The sequence below is a fragment of the Oxyura jamaicensis genome, chromosome 8 (assembly GCF_011077185.1).
Source record: "Oxyura jamaicensis isolate SHBP4307 breed ruddy duck chromosome 8, BPBGC_Ojam_1.0, whole genome shotgun sequence".
NCBI classification, from domain to species: domain Eukaryota; kingdom Metazoa; phylum Chordata; class Aves; order Anseriformes; family Anatidae; genus Oxyura; species Oxyura jamaicensis.
Window position 1 is genome coordinate 28,802,240 of NC_048900.1, and position 24,445 is coordinate 28,826,684.

Here is a 24,445-nt window from a genome sequence, read left to right on the forward strand (position 1 = left end):
TTCTACATTGTTACCGGGTTAGTGTCCTTTTATTTGGATCTGGTTTTGCTTTCAGATAAAAAAGATTAGTCACAAATAGAAGGCTTGCCGTCCAAGAATTTCCAAGAACTTAAATTTTGAAAGGTTGCTCATTAAAAGTTGTTTAAATAGCAGCATTATACCACCATATAGTATTTATAATATTAAGCCTCTGCACTTTAGTTTAATTGTTCTTCACCAAAGCTTTTCTGCGGAAAGGACTGAGAAAAATGAAGGCTATATATACTTAACAGCAATACTAGCCTCTAAGGACCAGATTTTTTCTTCCACCATCTTTCTCCATCTTCCTCTTCCAATAAACCTTCCTCCCATCCGAACCACATGCTGTATTGCAAATATGCAAAAACACTAAAGGCTTAGTTCCCCTCTGCTTGTAAACACAGCACTCCCATTAGTGGTGAGTCTGCCCATGCATTTCAGGAGGAAAATGGACTCTGAAATGCTTGGGAGAAATAGCAGAGCTCTCATTTGTGTGGCTTGGGTTGAAAAATTGAACCCACTCAGCTTATTTACACCTCCATGCCAAAAAAAAAAATACAAAAAAGCACTGATGTGCTGGCCACAAGTGCAGATGAAGCAAACTAATACGGATTTCCGTGGTCTAATAACAAACAGGGACATTTGGACTCTGTTGCCAATTCTGCATGATTGACTGTTAAGTCCAGAGAGACAACCCCGTCCCATTGAAATCAATAGGATTTTTTGCCGTTGGCTTTCCTGGGACAAAGATTTCATTTCCAATAATCCACCACCTGATTTTAGGCATGTCATTTAGTAACTGATTCACTGCCAATTTGCAGGAGAAACTTGCCCTACTGAAGAAAATACTCTCCTTTTTATTTTTCTTTTTTTCTCTCTCTTTTTTTTTTCCCACCGGCCCTACATCTAGCAATACTTCTCTTGCAAAAGGTATCCAGTCTCCTTTTAGTTGTTTTTTTTGTTGATGATGTTGCTTCATTTTGTTCTGTTGGTTTTGAGTTTGGTTTTGTGTTTGTATTTTACTACATACCACAATATGGGAAATGGTCCCTCCAGGCATGACTGTTTTCAGACAAGGATGTGGTAAGTTAAGGATGTATGTTGTTGTGTTGAATTTCATCACGCCTCCACACGTCCTCAAAGCCCTGTGACATGCACTGACTTGGAACAGCTAATCCACACCTGGTGACAGGCTACATCACCGTAGCTCAAAATTTCAGCCTCTTCCCTTGTGTATGGGAAGAGGTCATGTTCCCCTTGCCTGCTACAGGATGCTAACAGATATAATAGTCAGGACAGGGAAACAGAAGGATCTGTTAGAGGGAGTTGTCGTGATAAACAGGTGTGATATTCAGGTTGCTACTTCAGGGAGTTTCGGAAAAGGAGGCTGGTTAGCTGAACCCAGGCAGATGGTAGGGTATGCTTCTGCACGAGGCACAGACTGAAACAAATTTTACCTTGGTTGTGCTGAGGCAAACCAGAACTGACTGCACGGACTGGTTTAGGATGACGTAGTGGAGAATAGCATGAGCTCAGTAATTTGTTAGAATTTTATGTACAACTTTTATTTCATTATAAAGCTGATCACCTTTGTCTGAATGCATGCAAATGACTGCAGTGTGACAGACAGCACTGCTGTGGTTCAACTGTTTTGGGTGTTGAGGTTTCCCACCTCCTGCAGTCCCCGTGCTTGGCTTACGTGCTCATTCTCCAGTTTAGCTGTACGTGACTTCACGGAGATCTTAAAGCAGGATCAAAAGTCAGTCTTTAAAGTTTGGGATTCACATCTTTGCAAGTAAATCTGCAGAGGATCTGGCTCTGAAAAGCAGTGGTTGGCCATCGTGTCCAGCATAGCATTTTCATGAGTTCAACTCTTCTGATTATGGGAAGTAGGATGCTGTTTAAGATCAGAATGCACAAGCAATGATTTGTCATTGGCCTTTATTTCAGGGCCTCTATAAATTTGAGTATGTTGCCTTGTTAGTTTTAAAAATTACAAACTTCTAAAAGTCAATCACTTGTAGAATATTTAAAATAATAATAATACAGGAATGAAGAAACTCTCAGCTGTTTAGTTTTCCTAAAATTTGGATCTGTAAATTAAGACAAACCATTAAATTAATAAGAATTGAAGGCAAAAATACATAGTGAGATAAAATAATTTTGTGCACATACATTTTTTTTCATTTACAATTGCATTTTTAGAAGCAGGGTTTCTGTTCATACTTTTCAGTTACTTCAGTACAGGAAAATGTTGGTTTCCTCTAAAATTCTGTCAGCACTGATATCACAATTTTATCACAGTTATTTATAACCAATACACCAACCTGAATATAATTAACTGTATATAATTTGCAGGGCTTGCCAAATAATGAACAGTTATTTGCTACACAAAGTATTTGTGTAATTAAAAAAATGTCAGCTAATGTATTAGAAACATTTCATACAGCTGGCTAAATAGTTCAGAATGTATCAGTGAATAATATATTAATTCACTGATGTATTACATACTGAATAAAGTATTTTAATGAGTTAAATTGTGTTTGGGCCATTAGAGTTGACTCCAACTCCACGAACTGTGGAGAACCACCTTGACTGGAAGGGAGGGGAGGGCACTCCAGAGGAGGCGTTATCGGGCTGTTCAATATTAGAGCCTGTGAGTAAGGCAGTTAGGTGTATGCTTAGGACAGGTACTGAATAAATAAAGTTCTCCGAGTTCCTGTTCTCCCACGGTCTTCCAAATGTGGTAGCTGGAACCTTTCTAAGGCATAAAAGTATTTTTGTACTTCTGCATTTGCAAAATCAATATGGTGCCGTTAATGCAGAGTTCACTGTTCCAGTCTGTAATTACTAAGGTCAATATTATACACTCATTATTAAGTTTAAAAAAAAGTTTGCACCCTGTATCAGACCAAATTTCAGTTCCTGCCTTCTCTAAGTCCAGGTTATAACTTTGCCATATTAATGAGGGGCAATTTGTGCAGTACCCCCAGCTGGGCTGTGCAGCTGTGTTAGGTAAGTGTTCTCCCATATGGTGAGCCTTGTCTCCAGCAGCATACAGCACTTTTGTCTGGTGTAACGCTCTCCTTTACCCAGGTTTTATACACCTCATTCAATATCAGGAGAGGGGAAAGGGGAAAGGGGAAATCCAGCCTGCGCTGTGTGGCTGTCTCTCTGTCCTTCACCTGTGAAGGTCTTAGGGCAAGATGCCTTGGAAATGAATTTTTGTCAATGGTGTTTAAGGTCAGTATCAATTCCATGAGACGCTTAGGGGATTTTGTGGCTGTCTGTTGTGCTTTTACACTGTATTCAGGGCAGGGAAGCAGTAAACATAGAGAAATAACAAGATGGGTTTCTGTACGCTCAGTATTCTTAATGAATTCAGTAAATGGCACGCTATAAACTCATGTAACGGTGTAGTTTTTACAGCGGGGAATGCCCGTCTGAAGGAGCAGTCCCTGTGGCGGAGGGCTCCCGGATCACCGCTGCGATAAGCAGCAGCGCTGTCTGCTGGGTTACTTATCCGCGGCACCAGGATCGTCTGTTGTTCAGATGTGTGAGCTCCGGCCTCCGTTTCCGTTCACGGTTGCCGTGTATCATCGCAAGAGTGATGATAACGCCTCTTCAAGGTGGCATTATAGTGACAGTTTAACATGGCAAACTTCTGCTTGGCAAACAGACAGCGACTGTTAGCCAATATTGGCTGAGACTCGCTGATGATACCGCGTAGCGTATCCTTAAGGAGGATAGTTCTTTGGACTTGATCCCGCTCCGTTTTCTGCCATGTGCCTCTCAGTCCGAGGAGAAAAAAGAGCAAATACATTCATCCACCCTTCTTTTTATAGGTGCATTCACCCTCCTTTTTACAGGGAGGAATGGCTTCCTATATAGCTCGCTATTTTCTTACCTTCTAGGAAATGGTCTGCAATTTGCAGATCTAGAAAGCACGCTGCTGTGGTGCTAAACAAGGGTTTTAGCATGAAGCTCATCATTTTGAACACAGGGACTTACTTGCTATTCGTGAGAGAGTCAGAAAGCGCATCCAGCGAACCCTGCGAGGCGGGATGGAAACCTCCTCTCACGGGTTTTTTTCAGCTAACCGAGTTCAGGTCATCTCTGGCCTGCCCTCAGTAACTCTGCTCCGAAACTCTGCAGCTGCAGACTTCAAACATTCCGGTTCCTCCGTCCAAACACGCTGTCATATCTTCCTTTGCCACTAGAGTACAAAATCAAACAATCCGCATGTACTGCTTATTAACCCGTACTATTAACTTCTACTAAATAATGCATTTACTATTATTTCAGATGGCTACTTTGTTACCAGCGTAACTTCCTTATTATGCTCTCGGAATGCCTCTGTCAGTAAAATAACTTTGCACATGTTTACAAGCACACTTAAATATATTGCTTTTATGTATAATGTAAGCGAACATTTTAACAGGAATTCCATTTTAGTATCTATCGTAATGTTTTGATGATCCCTTCTGATATTTTCTGTGCACTGCGAATCTCGTTCCACGGGTAGCGCTGCCTTGCTGTAAGGTTGTTCTTATTTTACAGCCTCATTTTGGGTGCTTGATGACATAGCTGGAAGTGTACAGGCCCCTTTCAGGCAGCAGCCTCTACGATAGCACCTGCAGCGTATGTCCTCAAACAACACAGGGCTGCAGATTTGCAGACACAGTTTGCTAGCTACATTGCAATGTCTGGATCTCAGCTTTTGGACTGCCGTTTGGCATCTGGAGAACTTGGTGTGTGCGTTTCCATGTGCTTTGGTCACATGCCTCTGGGCATGTGCATGGGTTACGACGTGGGTGGAAGCAGAGTTGCATCTTGCTCGGTTCAGAAAAACATCGCTTCAGAGAAACTTTGTCTTGGTTTGTTTTGGAAGGAGCCCTCTTGGATCTTGGCTTGAGGCGAAGCTGTCAGGGTGAGGGTCATGACGAGCTGTACGATAGGCGTCAAGACTGCATGAAAGCCTGTGTCATGAGCCAGAAAAAGTGCCGGCCTGAAGCCGAGTAGATTTATTTTATCCTCGCTGCAGCTCAAGTCAGATCGCCTTCTCTACAGCTTCAGCGGGAATTTACTGTCCCTTCTTACGTGTTAGCCCCTGACTTCTCAGGAAGATGCATCTTGCCACATGCCCTGTGCCAGCAGGAATGAGCAGGGACTAGTCTCTTCTCCAGAAATACATTGTAAATTGTTGGGCCAAAATAGATGTGTAAGTAAAGCTTAGAGGTAATCTCTTCTTAAGTATTGACCCCAGGCCCCAGATTTATAAGCTTATTCCTGCTGTCCCACCAAAAACTAAAATACTCACTCCAACGTGCAGTATTTACATAATAGTCTGGTGTCGCTTTATAAATGCATGCACTCGTATTTTCTCTTTGCTGCAAAGAGGAAAAGAAAAAAAGAAAAAGAATATCCTCCTGAGGACTCGATTCAGCCTGGCCGTTCAAGTGCAGTGCAATTTGATCCCTGTATCCCAGAAGGTGGATTCATCGCCCGGGGAGAGGCACATCACTTTCTTGGGAATGCCACGAAGAAAGCAGCTGTAAAGTGTCTGCGGGGCTGCCCAGTGAGCAGCTGCCTGCCGGGTGTCCTGGCCATGGCCCTGCCACGGCCCAGCAGCTCTGCCTCCTCTGCCTCCTCTGCCTCCTCTGCCTCCTCCGGGGAAGCCGGGGTGCCTCGCACTTCTGCAGCACCCCCTTGGGGCAGGACGGCGGCTGCTGGGCACCTCCGCTTCTGTCCTGCGGGGACCCGCAGCTGAGCAGAATCCTCTTGAGCTGGGGGGGGGGGGGGGAATAAACAGCTGCAAAGTGAGTTTTGAAATAAAAAAAAATGTAAAATATGTAGTGTATAAAACAGAAAGTTATTAAAAACTTTAGATAAGATCAAAACATTCCAGACGTTATGGTCTGTGTTCCTGCAGAGCTGTGTAAAAAATGCTGGAGCCTTACAAAGGGGAGCAAGCAGAACAGTTCATATATGTCAAATACTTTGGACCTTGCAGCCCATTAACATAACAAATTAAAAATAACAGATGATGGTCTTGCTCTGTTACTGTAGCACCATTGTATTTGCAAAGGCAGAAAATGTTTCTGATTTTTGACAACAATCTCATCAGGTTTTTACTGGATATCTTCAGAGGTTTCTTCAGTGCTTTGCTAACATTGCGACTTTCAGTATAAAATACGCTCTAGGATTTACACCCCAGCCATGCACTTTATAATTGGAAAAGGGTGTTCCTGTGGCTAAGATTCAGCTGCAAAATCCACAGGGTCCAGAATCAAGCTTTCATTTTGAAGTGGATATTTAATACCCAAATTAAATATGAAAATAATAGCTGAGATATGAATATAATGAGTGAAACAGATGATCTGAAGCAAACAGGAGATATTTCTTTTTAAATTATAAACGATCAAAATCACACCTATAGTTATTATTTTCCCAGTCTCCACATAAGGTCAAAAGTGCCTTCAGCTACAGTGATGCAAATCTGGAATACTTTCAGCAGAGTTACTGAAATAGCAGACTGGGTTTGTTGATGAAGAAAAAGGAATGAAGAATATATGGCCTTTTAAACACCTTCTTTCCATACTGTGAATTATTTTAAGGTTTATTTAATCCTTGCTATATTTCATATCAGCTGCAGAGAGTTTGGGGGGAAAAAAATCTCTTTTAAACCTGTTGCTACAGTATGTGATCAAATATTTTAAAGGCCAGGGCTGGGACTTGCCAGTTGCAAAAAGCACCTCTCTTAATTGCCCAAGTATGAAAGTCAGATGTCCTCAAATACCATCTGAAAAGATAACCATATTTTTTTCAGCTGTGCTGTAGCCTCCATATCTTACTGTCAAGAAGCTTCTTTTGGGACTGAGACAGGTCACGTTGGAAGTCAGTGGCTAATCAGCTCCCACTGCACATTGTCTGCTTTCAGCTTGAATTATCTTAGGCAGACATCCTGGCTAGCTACAACACAAACCTCTGATGGCTTAAGCCTGAGAAGACCCGAGTTTGGCAGCCCCTAAGTTAGAGATGAGGAGAGGAAAAGAAATCCTATCTCTTCGAGTGCTTTTCCTGTCTTGGTTTCCCCACTGGAAATCAATAGGATGGTCGATAGCTGGTTTTGAGTTGTTCGCTACATGCTGGAGTTTTCTGATGTAAACCTTTGGGTGTCTGGGTTTCAGACGCTCTAATGTGTCAGAGGAGGTTTGATAGCTGCCACAGTCATCCCAAGTTACACTTTATGTCCAGTGACAGCCCTTGTAACATGAGAAGGGAATGAATTCAACAGTTATAAGCACAGATCAACCTTACACATTTGCTGCTTTGGGGAAGGGGACAGGTTAAAAATTTTTACAGAAATTGGTTATGGGCATTCCTGAACCAATGCCGAAAAAATGCTTTGTGAGATGGGCTGCATTTCAGTAATTTTTTAATTTTTTATTATTTATTTTTTTCTGCACTGGTATTTCTGGATTCATTCATAACTCCACAAGTATTGTTTTTTTTTGCTGACCTCTATGTAGAAATTATTCAGCATGAAGCTATCATGGACTGGCTGAAAAAAAGTTTTCATTGATTAAAAATCACCTATTCAGGAGTCTTTTGTTACCCCTTTCAAAACTGGAACAGCTAAAATAGTAATAATATTGGATACATAGTAATGTACAACATATGCTTTCTCTGTTCATGTGAAGAACCTGCAACATGAGGGAAGTTTGAGTTGTGAGAAATGTGCAGGTCTTTTTTGCATTTAATGAGACAGTCTTACCAGCACTGATACAAGTCTTCTCCTGTGTGTCTGTGTAATACGGATTCCTCTTCTGTGACAGTGGTTTTATGTCTCTCTGACTTACCTACTACCACCTTTGTTCACATCTCCTCTGCAAGAATACATTTTCTCTCTTGCTTCTTGAGCTAACTTGGTTATTTATTCCTAAAGCATTAGGGTTAGGGTGCTTTTTCTTCAGTGGCATACTTTAAAATGCTTTTAGAAAGGATTACTGTTTGTATGGATGGCACGACTACCCAGAATTATAGTAACTTGTGCTGAAAGAATATTGGAAGAGAGACCAAAGACAGGGGAGTCATGCAGGTGCCTCCACATCTTGTTGGTGAGGAATCCATGTGGGTTACTGCTGTCTTTCTTCTACTGCTGGCAGATTTGGAGAAGGGATGTATGGCTGTGCACTGTGTAGCCATTCCTCTGCAACAATAAGGCATTATTATAACTCATCTTTGTTTACCTCACCTTCTACTTACTCTTATTCATAGAATTGTAGAATGGTTTGGGCTGGAAGGGACCTCAAAGATCATCTAATTCTAACCTCCCTGCCATGAGCATGGGCATGGCCATGGGCAGGGACACCTTCCACTAGACCAGGTTGTCCAAAGCCCCATCCAGCCTGGTCTTAAACAACTCCAGGGACATCCACTTCTCTGGGCAATCATTCCCAGGGTCTTAAAAATAGCCATTTGCAGGGCTGGACACAAATCATTCTTTGGGCTGTCCTTAGTCTCCACATGGATCTCATCAGTTGGCTTCAATGGGAGTTGATTTCAACAGAGAGCAGCTGAAAACTGAACCTGGACCATATATATTTGAAAAGCATAATGCAGGCATCCCAGTCTTTCTCCCAACGTAACTGTTGGTAGTTTTGGCAGGGACTTCAGTGAGGGTGCTGATCCCTTAAAGCATTATTTAAGTGAGTTCCATGGATTTCAGGAGGAATGTTAAAAGTTGTCCTGGCTTAAATGAATATTAACTGCAAATGTGATTTTTAGATCTAAGAAAATCAAAACACTTAAAACAGGCCCAGAAAAAGTCTTTGAAAATTGTGACGATACATCTTTCATATTACCAAAATGACACTGTTATTTAAAGCACTGAAACTGCTCTTTGAATCCTATTTCAATATTTAACCAATAATGTTTAAAGATGTGCACATGAAGCAAGTATCTTACCCCAGTACACTTTTAGATATCAATCATGCTGTATTAATTGAAAGGATTTGGTCTAATCTCATAAAGAAACAGGCAAACTCTTGGCTTTTCTCTAAAGTAAAAATATATCACTCATGTCATCCATTACTGTGCTATAATTATGGTAAGTGAAGCAGAACAGAATCGATGGAGCAATTTATCAATGCATTCCCAACTATTCTAGCATGGCTGACGTCATGCGGCTGCAGATACTGTCCTTCAATATAAAAGATATCCAGCAGTGTCAAGACTTTATTCTGATCTACTCCAGCATAATATTTTCATATTTAATATTGTCATTTCAATTATGGTTTAATTAATTTATTTCATTCACTATGAAATTACACTTAATTAGTTGGCTTTTAATTTTTTTTTTTTTTCCCCAAATTAAAATTTCAAAAGGGCAAAAAAAGAGGGAGAATAAAAATCCCAGACATTATTTAATTCAGACTTCAAGGTCAAAAAACCCTTATAGTTTAAACTTTATGCTAATAGAGCATAAACTTGATCTTTTCTGTTCCACTGTAAATTATTTCAAGATAAGAAGCAGAATATAATGTGTGTAGTAAGCATTTCCAATAGACATTTGTCTTCAGATATTAAATACTTCCCCAAAATGTCATTTTAATACTTGGATACTGTTTAGTACCTTCAAATATTTGCCTTTTTACACACTTGCTTTTGCAAGTGTTGGATTTTACCCATATATTATCTTTTAAGTTTTATTCAAATAGGTCTGACAGAGTTAGAGCCCGTGTAGACTAAACTTCAGTAAAGCAGTCCTGGAGATAGCACTGTTTGTTCTGTAAAACACTCACCCCACATTCCTCCTGAAGTTATTAAATGTGTTTACACTACATTAAATATGAAAAATGAACTTCTTCAGCGCAGGGATTGTTTAAAACACTGGGAGAAATACCGCCGGAGCACCTTGCCGTACCCCTCGCCGTGGCACAGGACAAGGAGCTTCCCCCGCGTGCCTGTCCTGCCCGCGCTCCCGGCCTCCGTCTGTGGACGGTTTTCCTACTTCGGGGCCAACGTGGTTTCTAACAACCGTGCCTTTCTTCAACTGGCACAAAGTCCTCCTTGGGATTTTGGCACCGCCGAAGTGAAAAGCGCTTGGTCCAAAAACACACTGATCTTGTGGGGTGGGGAGGAGAAGGGAAGTGTTTGTTTACAACGTGCACCAGCGTTGGGCTCTCTTAATAAACCAGGCTTCGTTAAGATGTCTGGCTGCTGGAAGGGATTTTTCTCATCAAACTTTTTTTTTTTTTCTTTTTTTTCCTGGGAGAGGAGCACATGGAAAAGTTCATCAGGAAATTAAAGCTGTGAAAGTAGTTTTTCTCACACAACAGCTGCTGGTTTACGTGGTGTTGTGTGTAGTCTCCCTGAAAATCCCTGTCATCCCCCGACGCGGTGTTTCCTTTGCTCCCCGGTGGGGTTTCCAGGGCTCTGTTAAACGGCGGTAACAGGGAACACGTCCTCCATGTCGTGCCGTCCGTGGTCTCCCCGTGTCACTGCTGGTCCGGGGGAAGCACGGCCCCCAAAAGGCCTCATGGAGACCTTGGCTTTGGGGGTCTCTGCTGGGCTTCACCAGCCCCATGCCCGGAAAGGGTTAAGGCACGCGGCGACCGCGCGGCCTCGATGAAAAAGCACAATGTCCCCTGCTCTTTAAAGATGTACTTGTAAACCATCGTGCTGAGTGGATTTATGAAGGGTGAGTTTACCTGATATTACACGGTATTGTTTAATTTGGACTATATTTAACCAGTGCTGTGTTGAAACAGTGTCGGCGAGCTCTGAGAGCTTGCCAGGCACATTCTCAAAATGGTTGCCAAGCTGTAAGATGGCTGCCAAGGTCTGACTGCACTGAACAGGTCCAAAATGGTGACCAACTTCTCAGAATTTTCCTGCCGATTTTTTTTTTTTTTTTTTCCCCAAAAATAAGGAAGATGCTGGACTTGGCACCAGCCTCTTGGCACTACGATTTATAGTGTCATCCAGAGATTCAAGTAGTTACTGTGTTCTTGTTTCACAGCACTTGGCAGAAAGCTGCGTAGGGGAGGACGTGAGGTGAAATAGCCGGTGTAAAATAACATTAGCGTTTTCCTTCCTTGGCTAAAAAGTACCAAACACGTTGGGGGGGGATTAAAAAAAAAAAAAAAAAGGAAAAGAAAAGGAAAAAAAAAAAAAAAAAAAGAGAAAGAGAAAAGGGAGGGAGGATATTTTAAAAAAAAACGGCAAAACGCAGCTTCCACCAAAGCTTCAGACTTTGGGGCTGTGTGTATAAAGGGGTGAAAATTTTATCCCAAAAAGTTTTAAATTTTTTTTTTTGGATTTTTTTTTTTTTTTTTTTTTTTGCATTTGTTTACTGGAGTTTATAGCAGTTTCTTTCTGGCAGTTGTGCTACTTAGCAGATTGAAATAAAATCATAAGGGTGAATTAAAACACACTGCTGTTAGTGCTGATTAGAATTTTAGCTTAGTGTAAATACCGGATGCAGTGTCCAACTTTTCAGGGACTTGGCATAGACTCAACAGGGATCTCCGGGCTGCACAGGAGACAGTGTGTGCTTGCAAGCTTTTTAAATACTTGGATAGGTGAAACTCGCTGCTTCTGCTGGCATGCTAGCTAATTTGGGGTCTGTATAATGCATTACGTAGTCCAAAGTGTCTGGAAAAAAAAAATGAAAGGATAAGAATAAAAGGCAAATATTTTGATCTAAAAACTTTTAATGTATGGATTTTTATTTGTGTTCTTAGCATCTTGTGCTAAATGCTTGCCTGTGTATACAAGATGTAAATATATTCCTAGCTAATTTTTGGATTGCACTTGTAAATAAACAAATTGCCTGAGGACATGTTACTTTGAAAATATTAAACGGTTCTTTATGCAGCTGGAAAATATTTGTTGTTAAAATAACAGAACAGTGGAGTCTTTCTATGCAAATACTTGCATTCAGGTGGATTGCATTAGTAAATACTGCATTCTCATAGTCTCACTCTCAGCCCACAACTTGTCAATTTTCATCTGTTAGCAGTTTTCGGTGTCTCGAGTTACCTCTGCGTATTTTCACCCTGTAACGAAACAACGGAAAAGTAAGCATTATCATCTGGGGTTGATGCAGCAGCTTCCCTCAGTCAGTCATTTTGAAGTTATTAAACCAGCCAAATGATCAACACCTAAGTCCAAATGCTTCATCTCCACTACTGAATATCCTCTACTATTGCTGGGTCAATAGGTCACATCATTTCTTCGGCAGGAGTAGCAAGAAATCTCAGCTGTACTTTGCCCTTATCCATTTGCTTGAGGGAATTCACAGGGATGCAGATGTTTTTCTCAACCATATCTGCTGTTTATACCCACATTTCTCCCATAACCTATGCCTTTATGTCTTTGTAGAGTTTATAAACATCCTGCTAGTTCAGATTCACCGTCTTTCACTGGCAACCTATACATCCATAGTACTTCCATGGAGCAGGGTATAATTTTAATGATGAAATCTGAACTCCTGTTTTTTTGGTGAAAAGATGATATTAAAAGCTATTGGATGCTGGTCCGGGCACATGGAGTTTAATTGAGCCCCTTGCATATACTGAGTTATATAGCAGATTCTCTGAAATTTGTTTTCAGGATGTTTCAGTGTTATGCATTACCAAAATTTAAAGCAGTTCAAATTCAAGAAAAGTGTAAAAGAAAAAAAAAAAAAAATCTATTAAAGTCTTGCTTATCAATGTGATAAAAAAAATAATTGTGGAAACTATAAATGGACACTGATATCCTTAGTGAATAAAGATTAGAGCAGGATACTGGTGCCATGTTCTCAGTTTCATCTCTCTACTGCCACTTTAATAAAAAACCTATGAATTTAAAGGACTCTTTCATCTGCTTTAAATTAAAAAAAAAAAAAAAAAAAAAAAAAAGTTTTAGGAAATTTTAAACCTAACTACACTCTACATACCAGCATAAAAACCATGGAACACCACTTTTTTGACTGAATTTAGGTGTTTATTTTGCTGCATGATTCCTGCCTTCGTGTTAGAGCTCTAGGTAGACAAACCCTCATCATCCGCTGCAAATATAATTTTAAATTACTAAAGCTGAATTTGTTTTATTCATATAAATATTCTAACATGCCTAGCTTATGAAAACTGAACATAACCCCTGAACGTGAAAAATTTGTGAACCATTAGGACACTTCTGTGTTATAGTTTGTACTAAATGATGGCTGGGCCATTTTATCCCCTCATGTCAGTGTGATTCCTTGATGTTAAAAATATTCTTTTGATTTACGCACCAGTAAGTAGGAGGAGAATTAGGTCTGTGGTACTTTGATTTAAGTAGCCATTATTAGTTCTAGATTCTCATGTCATTATACACTTGTATAATGGAAACAACACTGTTGAAACTAATGAAAATGTACAGCGAATATTGTGAAACTGGTAGGAGTGAGAAGAGGATCAGGTCTGTAGTTTACAACTTTTCAGACCTGAGAGTTTTTTCTCCGTGAACAGAAATGAAATCTTTCAGAAGCTTTTGGCACTTTTGCTTGTTTGTATATTCTTCATGTACACATCATGTGCATCTGTGTGTGTGTGTACATATATATGATATGTGTAAAAGTACTTTTTATATAGTAACTTTCTGCATAGGGCAACCCAAACAGCTGTTATTCCTTTTTATAGCTTCTTTAATCTATGTGCCAACAAGTCAGTTTACAAAATCTGTTTTGTTGATGACTGCTGCGATAATAATTGTGGTGTTTTGTGGCTTGGCAAAAGCCTGGGGTCTCCTCCGAGGACTCTTGCCAAAGCCTTTGAAGGGGTTGAGGTGGATTCACTGCCAAAATGAGTCACCACTCTCTATTTTATTTAGTGTCCTTCTGCCAAGGCCTTAGACACTTTCTGTTTTCATTCTTTTGTAGGCTTTCCTTCCCACATTGTGGTTTCCTTCACAGCCAGAGTAATGTGTTTGCCAGCATAGGTGAGAGAGTGTGGCTGACTCTCCAAATGCCACTGCTAGACTATGCTTAAGGGTTAGTGGTTTAGCTATTGTGCTTTCTCAAAATGAATGTGCAAGATTTAATTATATGTCTATGAATTATAAATAATAAAGACTGCTGCATCTGATACAGCACAGTGCAATAACCTAGATTAAGGTCAAGGGATTTCAGAGGTCTGTCAGTGTTTACTTCTCCAAGGCTCTGTATTACTGCATCCTTTGAATTATTTCACTTGTGATTGGGTTGGTCAAACCAGAGATGAGTTGCTCCTTTAGAGTAAATCATAATTATTATATTATTTTTTTTTGGTCTGAGTCTGGCCTTTCTATTAACTTTCTTCTCCATCCAGAAGCACATAATCATTCTGTTCACAGCCGAATAACAGATGCATGGTAGTTATCGTAACACTTTGCATGTCCCACCCAGATGTCTCAAAAAATTTGAGAAACCAAGATGAATGGATGTGACATTCTGACATCCTTCATGCAGATGTGAAAACTGAGGCACAGAGAAGTGAAGTGATTCAGTCAAAGTTGCATAGGAAGTCTGCGTGAGGCCTGGAAACAGAACCCACATCATCTGACTCATTGGCCTTTGCTTTAACCACAAAAACTTCCTTTTTCCCGCTGTGCTTAAAGTGATATGTTTTGGCCTTATTCTAGATAAAATGTTAGATGTAGAGATGGCCTAGATATCCTTACAGTAAAATGTGTAATTCCTACTCGGGTGATGTTGGATGATATGAGTCATGACTTATTACAGTATCTGTGGCTTTCTTAATGCTGTGAGGTTTTGGTATGAATGAGGAAAGCAATATGGGGATTTCAGTTAACTGTTAAATAAAATTAGAATGGAAAAAAACACGTGGTGCTCTGAAGAGTAACGGCAGTATTAGCTTTTCAAACAGATTTTCTTCTCCTCATCAATAAAATGCTATGCAGTGAGGTAGGCAGATGGATAGTTCAGTACTGACGTCTGAACCTTGGTTTTAAAGGGCCTAAAGGAATTAGTCATCATGTTCCCAAAAATCCTGCCCTTAAGTGACTCTATATGCACAGAGTGGTGTATATAGGTGATCCTGCAGGATTCTGAGTGGCACACCTGTTTCTCCAGTAAGGATCTACGTGAGAGCTTGCAGTTGCTCCTCAGTGTTTGCTATCAAGCAACGTTTTTCTAAGTGCCTATTTTTGAACATAAAAAAAAAAAAAATACAAATGTTATCAAACAGCGTAGTCCTTTGTGTAGTTATGGCTCAGAGCCAAATCAGGAGAAGTGCTTTCATCTGTCCTTTCCCCTGTTTTTTGCTGTGTGTTTCACTCTTTCTTGATCGCCTTCTCCCCTTCTTGGGAGATCAGCACAAAGGCTGTGGAGCCCTCTGTCCTGTTCAAGTCTGTAAATGCCTCGGCCTGGCAGCCTGGTTTGGGCTGAACTTTACCCAGAAAACAATTCAGTCCCAGAGATTTTCTGTCCTTATCAAAAATAGATCTTCTATCCCCTCTATGCAAAGAAGCATTTTCTTCTTCATTCTTACACCTCTCCAGCTTCATTGTTTGTTTGTTTGCTTTTTTATTCCATACTGTTTCCCCCCCTCCCTTTGTCTCCTTGTGCATCCCTCCTTTATTTGCTTCATATACCCATTTGCCAGCTGCCTGTTTTTACTTTGTTTTGACTACCCATATTTATGCTCTACATTTTAAACCCTTCTTTCTTCCCTCATTTTTGATGTTTTGTTTTCCAGGCACAAGAAAGCGACTCATTGTGTCTTGCTCTACCTAAACTGTCTTCAAAGGCAGAAAGTGGCAAAAATGATGAGTCCTAGCAAAGTTCACTTAGCAGGAGTCCACACAGACAAAATTCTTCTGCCTGGAAGCACATTATTCACCAAGTCATTTGTCATTGCCAATTAGTAGTGAATGTTCGGGTTGGGTCATTCACTATCTGCGGTTAGAAAGCAAGGGATAAGGCTGTACATCCTTTGGAGACAGAGCCCAGGTCCCACCTAGGGAAACCTTGATACACCTGTCCAAAGTTTACTTAGGATTAGTTTTCAGTTTTCAGATTTCAAACACTGATTTTAATTGGAAAGAGGAGACTCGTCTCTGTTCAACGGTACAAATTAAACTAGTAGTAAACCGATTAGGCCATTCTCTTTTTTATGTTACACCACATCAGAAGATAGCTACAGGTCTTTAAATAGTTACCTATTATTAAGATCCCGTGCAAATAATGATGCAGCTATCACGAAACTAAATGAATAAAGGGAGGAAAAAAAGAGAGAGTATCTGTGACTTAGTGAGATTTCCAGAGACAGATTTTATCCCTCTCCTTGGGCACAGTATCAAGAACAAGTTTGCTGCCACTCCCTGTATCAGACACCTTCTTACTTTTAATGAAGCTTTCTAGTAATTTTAATTTTCTTTTAAGAGCTGTGTCCTTTCTTCTCTAGAAAATATGTGACGTTCTTTACTCAGGTAAAGATTCAACTTTACGTGCTGTCTGGCTGATTGTGACTGAAACCAGTTCTGAGTAAAAGTTAGAGATGATTTGTAAAATTCATCAGCTTGCACGGGTTGTCTGTGTGCTGTAGGTTATAGAATTTGCTTCACCAGTGACGGCATTAACAATGCAGGCTTTATTTACAAGAGGTTTATAGTGTTACCACAACTGATAGAAATCTCTGTAGTTCCACTGCTTTTAATGGAATTATTCCAGATCTAGCTCAGGATCTGATCTGTAACACAAAACTCTACATTTTAAATTACCACTGCAGTTTAGAAGAGTTTAAGTAAATTCTGGGATGGAGCACATCGTTATAACTGGGAGAACTTATTATAAGTAAAAGGCGAGGCCACTTTGCTGTAGGGTTAAATTAGGATTTTTCACTCACTGATCTGTTAGAAGCAGTTAGCCTGAATTAGCCTGACCGGGGAAGACTTAGAGACATCATATAAATTTAGTCCCTTCCCCCTGCCCCGCTATTGTTTTTATAGCATTTGCAGGGTACCGTAGCTCTAATTCAAAAGGAGAGAAGTTGGGAGACAGGAAAAATTTAAGAGCATGTGGTATATTCTCCATTCTGTAAATACACTAAAGAAATTATTTCTTTACCTACAGATAAGTAGCAATATGAGTAGAACAGGAAGAAGACTTCAGTTCAGTAAAAACTTATAAAACACAGTAACAGAGCCTGCACTATATCATATTAGAGAATATATTGCGTACCTCACGGAAGTAGATTGAGGGTATTCATGACCACTGGTGAATTCCCTCATGTGTAGTAATCTCTGATTATTTGCACCTGAAATTCTTCACCAGCATAATGCTCTGTAGCTGAGGCTTATATAAAGTTCAGTTTTTATTAATTCAACCTTACAAGCACAGTACTTGGTTCACGTTCGTGACTGCAATTATTTATTTAAGTAGAAAGAGATATCTAAAAAACGTTTTGTGGATTATTCAGAATCTCAGAGGGCTCTTTTATATACAATATTTAATGAGCAATCTACTTGGGAAAATAACTAGACTTATTGTGGGTAGCTATCCTCTACCCAAGTGATGTGGTATAAATAAAGTGGAAGCCACTTTTGAAACTATTATAATAATTGGAGCACTGAAAGAAGTGAAAAAGAAAAGATTTTTTTTTTTTTTGGTATGGCAAGCCATAACATGTACAATGGTGTAGCAGAATGAATGAGTGGCTGTTCAGAAAGGAAACTTTCTGTGCAGCAGAAGGCTAACTGCTGAAATAATGGAGCCATTCACAAACATATTTTTCTATGTAACAAATAATAAGATAGTTGGACAACGAAGTCTCCTCAAGTAGATAATAGATTTTTTAAAAAATTAACTGAAAAAAAAAATAAAATTCCATCTTCTAGACCACAGTTGGATCAATTAGAAAATATTTGTAAAAGCCGATCTGGAAGTCAGCGTGTGCGCTAAGGCCTGCTGATGCTCACAGGATATGTTGCTTTCTGCAATCTTGCAAGAGGCTGATCCCCAGAGACTCCTCCGGCCTGCGTGGCACGTATCGGCTCCAAGGCCGTCCCTTCCCTTCGTGTCCAGAGCTCTCGGACACGGCGAGGTACCGGCGTGTGGCCGGGGCAGACGGCCCCCTGCCCTGGGTGCACCGAAACGAGGGGCCTGGAGATTGCCAGAGGTACGGCCTGATCCGGCAGGCCTGAGCTTCACTTAGGGGCAGTCTGTGAGAAAAGCTGTGAGGTTTGACCCCGTCAGTCCCGAGCACGCAAATATTCAGCCACCAGTGACTTGTTCTGCTGTTCTTTAAGTTCAGCGTTACTTTTAGGCACTCTTCAGATGTGCTCCGTTATCTATCTAAAACAGCAGGCCAATAAACTACATTCCTTATCATGTTACGTTATTGACATTTTCGTTAGAGCGGAGGTAGTATTTTAAGTCTAAATCATATTTTTCTGTGGTTTGTGTATTTATTAAAGTTACATTTGGGACTTACATGCATACAATATACTCTTTCCTTCAAGGCTTTGAAATAAACAAAGTGAATAACAGAATGACTTCATACCTGCTCGTATTTATGACTGGCTGTGGCCAGAGCTCTGAAGATTTACACGTGGTGGTAGAGTAAGAAGCTGTGCTTGTCCTGCTCTCCTGGTAGGCCTAGTAAATCGTAAGCTCTTTGAGGCGAAGGCTCTCTTTGTTCCATGCTTATACAGAGCTCAGCAAAGTGGGGATCTCAGGGTGGCAGTCCTTATTATCAGGTGCAGGACTGATAATTAGCAATACTTGCACCTGGCAGCAAGGTCCCAGTACAAGGTTAATGGGTAAGAGCCCTCTCCTAGATTGTGTGAAGCAGGGGCAGTCTGTAGATATGGGAAGAGTTTCTGCTTGGGTTATGGTACCTCTGTAAGGCTGATAAACCTGCAAAGTCAGATACTTGGTGCGTTCACCACTCCAGTGTCCTTGTGTCTTTAGTAGCACATGGCAAACTGGTCAGTGCTTTTGAATAAGGAGTGGAGAAAAATCAGACAAGGCTTTTGCCTAGTGGTGGAGATTAAGACAGCCATAATTTATTGCAAGCTTGCCTGTCATGACTAATGGATTCAGCCCCTATTAACTGCGCTTTGACACTTAAACTGACTATTTTTCTTCAGCTTCTTTTCTCAATTTTGACCAAAATGCGTACCTCCGAAGAAAAGACATTCTTCTTTTCTCTAAGGCAGATTTTTGGTGTGTGAAATTAAGAGGAACTTTGGTGGCAAAGCCCACCACAGCACATGTACCTGTCCCAGCCTTTGTCACATGAATGCTGTCTTTTCAGGTGCTCTGCACAGGGCCAAGGGATCATAATGGAACCAGCTATCACCAAAGACTCAGCTCTCACACAATACATGGGCCCCGTATGACATTTTGAATCTCACCTTAAAAATAGGTGATACAGCAATTACTGGATGCAGTAACTGGGGTGCCATTGCACCATTGCGTCTGCCCAGAAGTTTGCATTTCAAGGCAAATATATCAAAATATATACGACTGTGTAAACTTCTCTAATTTCTCTGGCTGTCTTCCGTCTGTCACCTTTCCCCCTCTCCTGCTATTCCTGCTTTATTTATCCTGCTGTAATGAAGTCAGTCTCACAGAGAATAGGCAAACAAGAGATGAGCAATAGTATGCTGACTTAGGACTGAAGATGCTGTGGTTAGGCAACAGGATGATTACTCCCACCTTCCTCGCTGGGGTAAGCATGGTGCATCCCTAACACTACAGTGATACCAGCATGAAGCGACACGGAGGGAAGTCCAGCTGCTTCCAGCTGATGCCCAGTGCAGAGCCAGGCAGAGAAGTGAGCTCACGTCTAGCAAGCCTGTAGCGCCAGGAGGTGTAGAGGTGGTTGCTTTTCGAGCTACAAGCCATCTGGAGGAAGGATCTGTATTTTTGAAGAGAATTGATGGATTGATTTTATCAAAGAAATTATTTCCTAAACTTCTCCAGGGGGAGAAAACTGCTTTAGGAAGATGGGCCAAATGCTTCTAAGCCATGGAGTGTTGTTGGGCATTGCCGAGCAATGAGGCGTTGGGTTTTATCACTAACTTTAGACACTTAGTTTTAGACTTAAATTTGCTAAATAGAGAAATTCTTTTCTTGGCATAACCACAAAATAGCTGATTTCTGAACATGTTAAAAAATTATTTACTTTTGATAGGAAGTTGAAGGGGACAGAAGAGCAAACTATTTTAAAGTCTTGCATATACTTTTCTAACCAGATCATGGCTCCATAGTAATTTGAGAAGGCAAACACAGTTCACAATTGAGGAGTAAGTTAAAAAAACCTGAGTTTGAAATTCATAGGAGGAGAGAGACTTCCTGCTTTGTTCTTATGGTTTGGCATCAAACCAGTCATATGCAAATTTTAAATTGTGCTGCTAAATAGTTAAATAAGCAGATCTAAAGGGTGTAAGGTTCCCAGATCCTTTGTAATATCCACACACAGCTCATTTTATATCTTCTACCAGTACATTCCGAATCACTTTTCTGATTTTATTGAAGAAAATGTCTGGAATTTTGATAGGAAGGACTTGAAAAAGATAGTCGAATCTGGATAAAATATTCATAGATATAAGAAGTTCTAGTACCAGGAAAAGGCTGCCGCATGCCTTCATGACTGTTCTTCTAATTTCCTAATTTCTGTTTTCCCTGTTTTCTGTGCAGTTTGTTTAAATAAACTCTACTGGTTCTGTCTTTCACACATCATTGCTTTTTGCTTCAAAGGCTCCTTTTAATAACTCATTCTTTGGTTTAATTTTCTTTTGAACATGAATTGGGCTTCACCAAACACTCTGTATACAGCTCACACCCACAGACGCTGAGAGCAGAGTTGATTCAGTGTACATGTAATTGTGTACGGAGTTACTCTTTGCTGGGCCGGCCGATAGAGTTAAGTTTTCAAACCAGTTTCCATCGTAGCTCCTTACTAAACCGATCCCATGTTTGGGGCTGCAACTTTTCCTCCCTCTTTGTGAAGAACAGACCACACTCCGATTTTGCACAGAATCTTTTCCACCATATGTTTTTAGTAATTGTATAGTAGGGAAAAATCACTTTTCCCTTGTCAGACATTTCTAGTAACACTTTTTTTTTTTTTTTTTGTAAAGGCCTTCGTCAGAAGTGGCTGAAATTTGAGACTATTCATAGAAATAGTCCTTCGAGAAGGTTAAGTTTGAGAAAGAAAATAGAAAATATGGTTAAACTATGATGGAATAATCACTCCTGAGCGTGTTCCTAGGAGCCGTGCCCTGTGCTAATAGCACTCTTTGTGTTTGTGGCGTGGGGCAGGAGTCCGAAAGCTCACCCAGGAGCAGCGGAGGCCACGTGCTGCCCGTGCAGGACGGCTTGCAGAGGGTGCTGGGCATCGGCCAGCGCGGTGCGAGCCTGGCTTTGGCTGCGTTACATGTTTGCTGCTGCACCTGCGCCCTTCAGTGGGCCGTGGCTGTGAATAAAGCATAGATGGAGTGGTCACACAGCACTCGGCGTGGCTGCTTCCCATTTTTTCATTTGCTTTTTTAGCTTTATTTTTTTATACCTTGTGTGCAAGCAAACATGGGTCTCTTGCTGCTGTTCCTCATTTCTTGCACTGGACAAACTAGTGTTGGTGGCAACTTTGTGGTGGGGAAGACAGAGGAAAAAAATCATGTTCAAAATGCACATTTTGACACTCAGTGGGCAGATGTAAATTGGGGCATAGAGAGGAGGTGGGGAAACCACAGGCAATCCCAAAAGAGCAGCAGCAATGCTCTGGGATGGAGAGGTGGATGCAGCACGTAGGGCCTTGGGGCCAGGTAACTGAGGCACCTGGGTGATGATGGGAATTAGTAGTAGTCTTTGTGTCATTAATATTTTCTGTTTTCCAAAGGCTTTGCAGGCTATGGGAATAAGTGGTTAAGTAAAAGGTAATGCTGGTCCTTTCCAGCATTCCCAGGGTCTGTAATGGGACCAGCCCGAGGCCCTATAAATAGCTTAGAACATTTTCATCTGTAACATTTGGTGTAAATTGCAACTTTCAGAAACTTATCTTTTATGTGGCGCAGTTTGCTTTTATGTTCCTACTGTCTAATCTTATCTTCCCATGTGCTGAAATATAAAAATTCATTGCAATTATCTTTCCTATAGTAAGATATCAGGGAGTTGGTACATTGTAAGGGGTCCGGGTCGAAGTACAATCAACACACATTTTTTGGGTCTAAAAATATCGGTGCTTCAAAGGTCGGCTAAATGATAAATCCTGTCCTGAGTGTATATATAATACATATGAATGCACACTATAAATTTGTTTTATAGATTTTCATTGAAGCGCTTCACAGGCTGATGATAATTTCAAAACGTTTCGAGTTTATCTGAGGTCGCCGGTACAGCGCGCGAGGAGGCAGCGAGGCGTCGGGAAGGGCTGCAGGACAAGCCGCACGTAGGCGGAGGGGTTGCGGCCCTTTCGGCCGAGGGGGAGGCAGCGGCTTGCCAGCATTTGGCTCTCTGAACATGGCGAAAACCCATCGGGCTTTTTCTCTAAGAAGTCAGCCAGACAGCAGCAGCCTTCTCCCATGGCCAAAGTCACTCCTGTGGGTTTCAATGGGAACGGGCCCTCGTGTCGCGCTATTGACTTCTCCTTTGTTCGGCTGCGGGAGCGCGGGGTGAGCGAGCCGGAGCGCAGCTGCTGGAAGTTGTGCTGCCACGGGGAAGCTGGAACGCAGTCCGTGCGGGCAGCGGGGTCTGCAGGCACCGGGAGCCAGCAGCGTTTCGAGCAGAGAGCGGGCAGAAATTCTTCCAGAAGGACTCGCCATCGCACGTCCCCCCGTGCTCTTTTTCTTTCCATGGGAAAGGAGGGGTTGGACCGAGGCATTGTAAATAATATAACTAACTGGAGGCATTTTTAGGTGCCACAACACTGAACTGGATTTTCTCTAACGTATATCCTTTACTCCTCTCGGGATGGTATAATTTATTTAAGTTACTGCTCTTGGTATGTCTTTATTAGGAGTAGGAGCAACAGTCAAAAAAGAGGTAGCGGTCAAGGAAACTGAAGGACTCTCGTCTCTTTCTCAAAATAATAAGTATTTTTAAGTAGACCCAGTGTTTCTTCTACCGGACTAAATAAAGCATTCCAGAATAAAACAAACACGTCTTCCCATTTAGGCTTTCATTGCACAAGTCCTGTTGAAATTCATACTAAGAGGGCTTGAGAATTTCCCTCCCATAGACGATCCCAGCGTTCGGCATTGTGTCCTGCCCGCCTCGCGCTCGGGGACAAACACAGCTGGGTGCTCAGGTCCGTGCTCGCCGGAGCTACGGGGAGCGCTGCCGGTGGTGGGAGCTCATCGAATGGAAACGTCTCACGTGCATTGTCTGCGTGACTGTGAGAAGCACGTCTGGTTTTAACTACACTTTCTGAAGTGTTACAGGCAATACAGTTGCTCTTTTCACTGGATATTGCTTACTTTTCTTCGGGATCACAAATATTTGAATACAATTATTCAGTCAGCTGGACATCTTTTTCCTCCCATTTCTGCTCAAACAGTAGTAGAATTTGGTGTTGATTTAAAAGACTGTCTGCCTTAAAGCAGATTGCAGAGTTTGCACACTGTGAATTGTAATTAAAGTGTAAGGGGTGCTTATTATGTCAACAACTGGCATGAGAACCCCCGAGCAGCAGGTGACCCCAAACATGTGACGTTTGTGACAGCTAGGATCCTTCTTTCACTGGTTTAGCAATCTGAAAGACCAAATTGAAAGAAGCCCAGAGGCTGTATATTTCATTAAGTCCCAAGGGAAGTGTGGGATACAGCTTCCTTCTGCTTTGCTGGGACGTAGCCAAAAACTTTCTAGAGGCTCTGTTTTTGACAGAGGCTTGCTGAAGGGGGGGGGAAACCTTCCACCAATCACCCATAGGACCATAAATTTGACATTTCCCACAGTTTCTTTGAGGCACTGATGTTGCTGTGTCAGCAGTATGTCCCAAATCTTGTGTTGTATTGTTTGAAAAGGAACAGTCAAACTTTCAGGGGAGCTGAAATGTTTTTCTTCATTGTCCAACAGCTCCTCTGCTGCAAAACCACAAAGGATTATAAAACACACCTCTCAAACCGAGGGCTGCTTTTATCCAAAGTAGGTGCCGCGCACATTCACAGAGCCTACATCGTTTTCTGAGGCAGCAGAACACAGACGCTAACATTTCATCCGCGTTACAAAGCAGGCAGTAGAATATCATTTATAGACACATCAGACCCGATCGCAGCATTGATAAGGAAAGGAGCCTTATGAAAATACTGCGCTAAATTTAGCTCCAGCGTAATTCCAGTTGGGTTATGTAAAGAACAAGCTCGGCCTAAAGACCGAATTATGGGTCATAGAGCAGCTTGTAATTTATTTTAAAATAATCCTAAGTTCTGTGTTGGACAAATCCTTCGTCCT

General features: G+C 41.3%; 1 protein-coding gene and 1 long non-coding RNA gene across 18 annotated transcripts in view; one reads left to right on the plus strand and one right to left on the minus strand.

Moving 5' to 3' along the window:
• Positions 1-24,445, plus strand: part of NFIA (nuclear factor I A) — a 348,955-nt gene that overhangs the window by 195,933 nt on the left and 128,577 nt on the right. The gene's annotated exons all lie outside the window — the stretch shown is intronic.
• LOC118171136 lies at positions 11,692-17,376 on the minus strand. Its single transcript, XR_004753061.1, has 3 exons — positions 17,231-17,376; positions 15,110-15,189; positions 11,692-12,083 (listed from the first exon to the last, which is right to left on the minus strand). It is a non-coding gene; the product is annotated as an uncharacterized LOC118171136 (long non-coding RNA).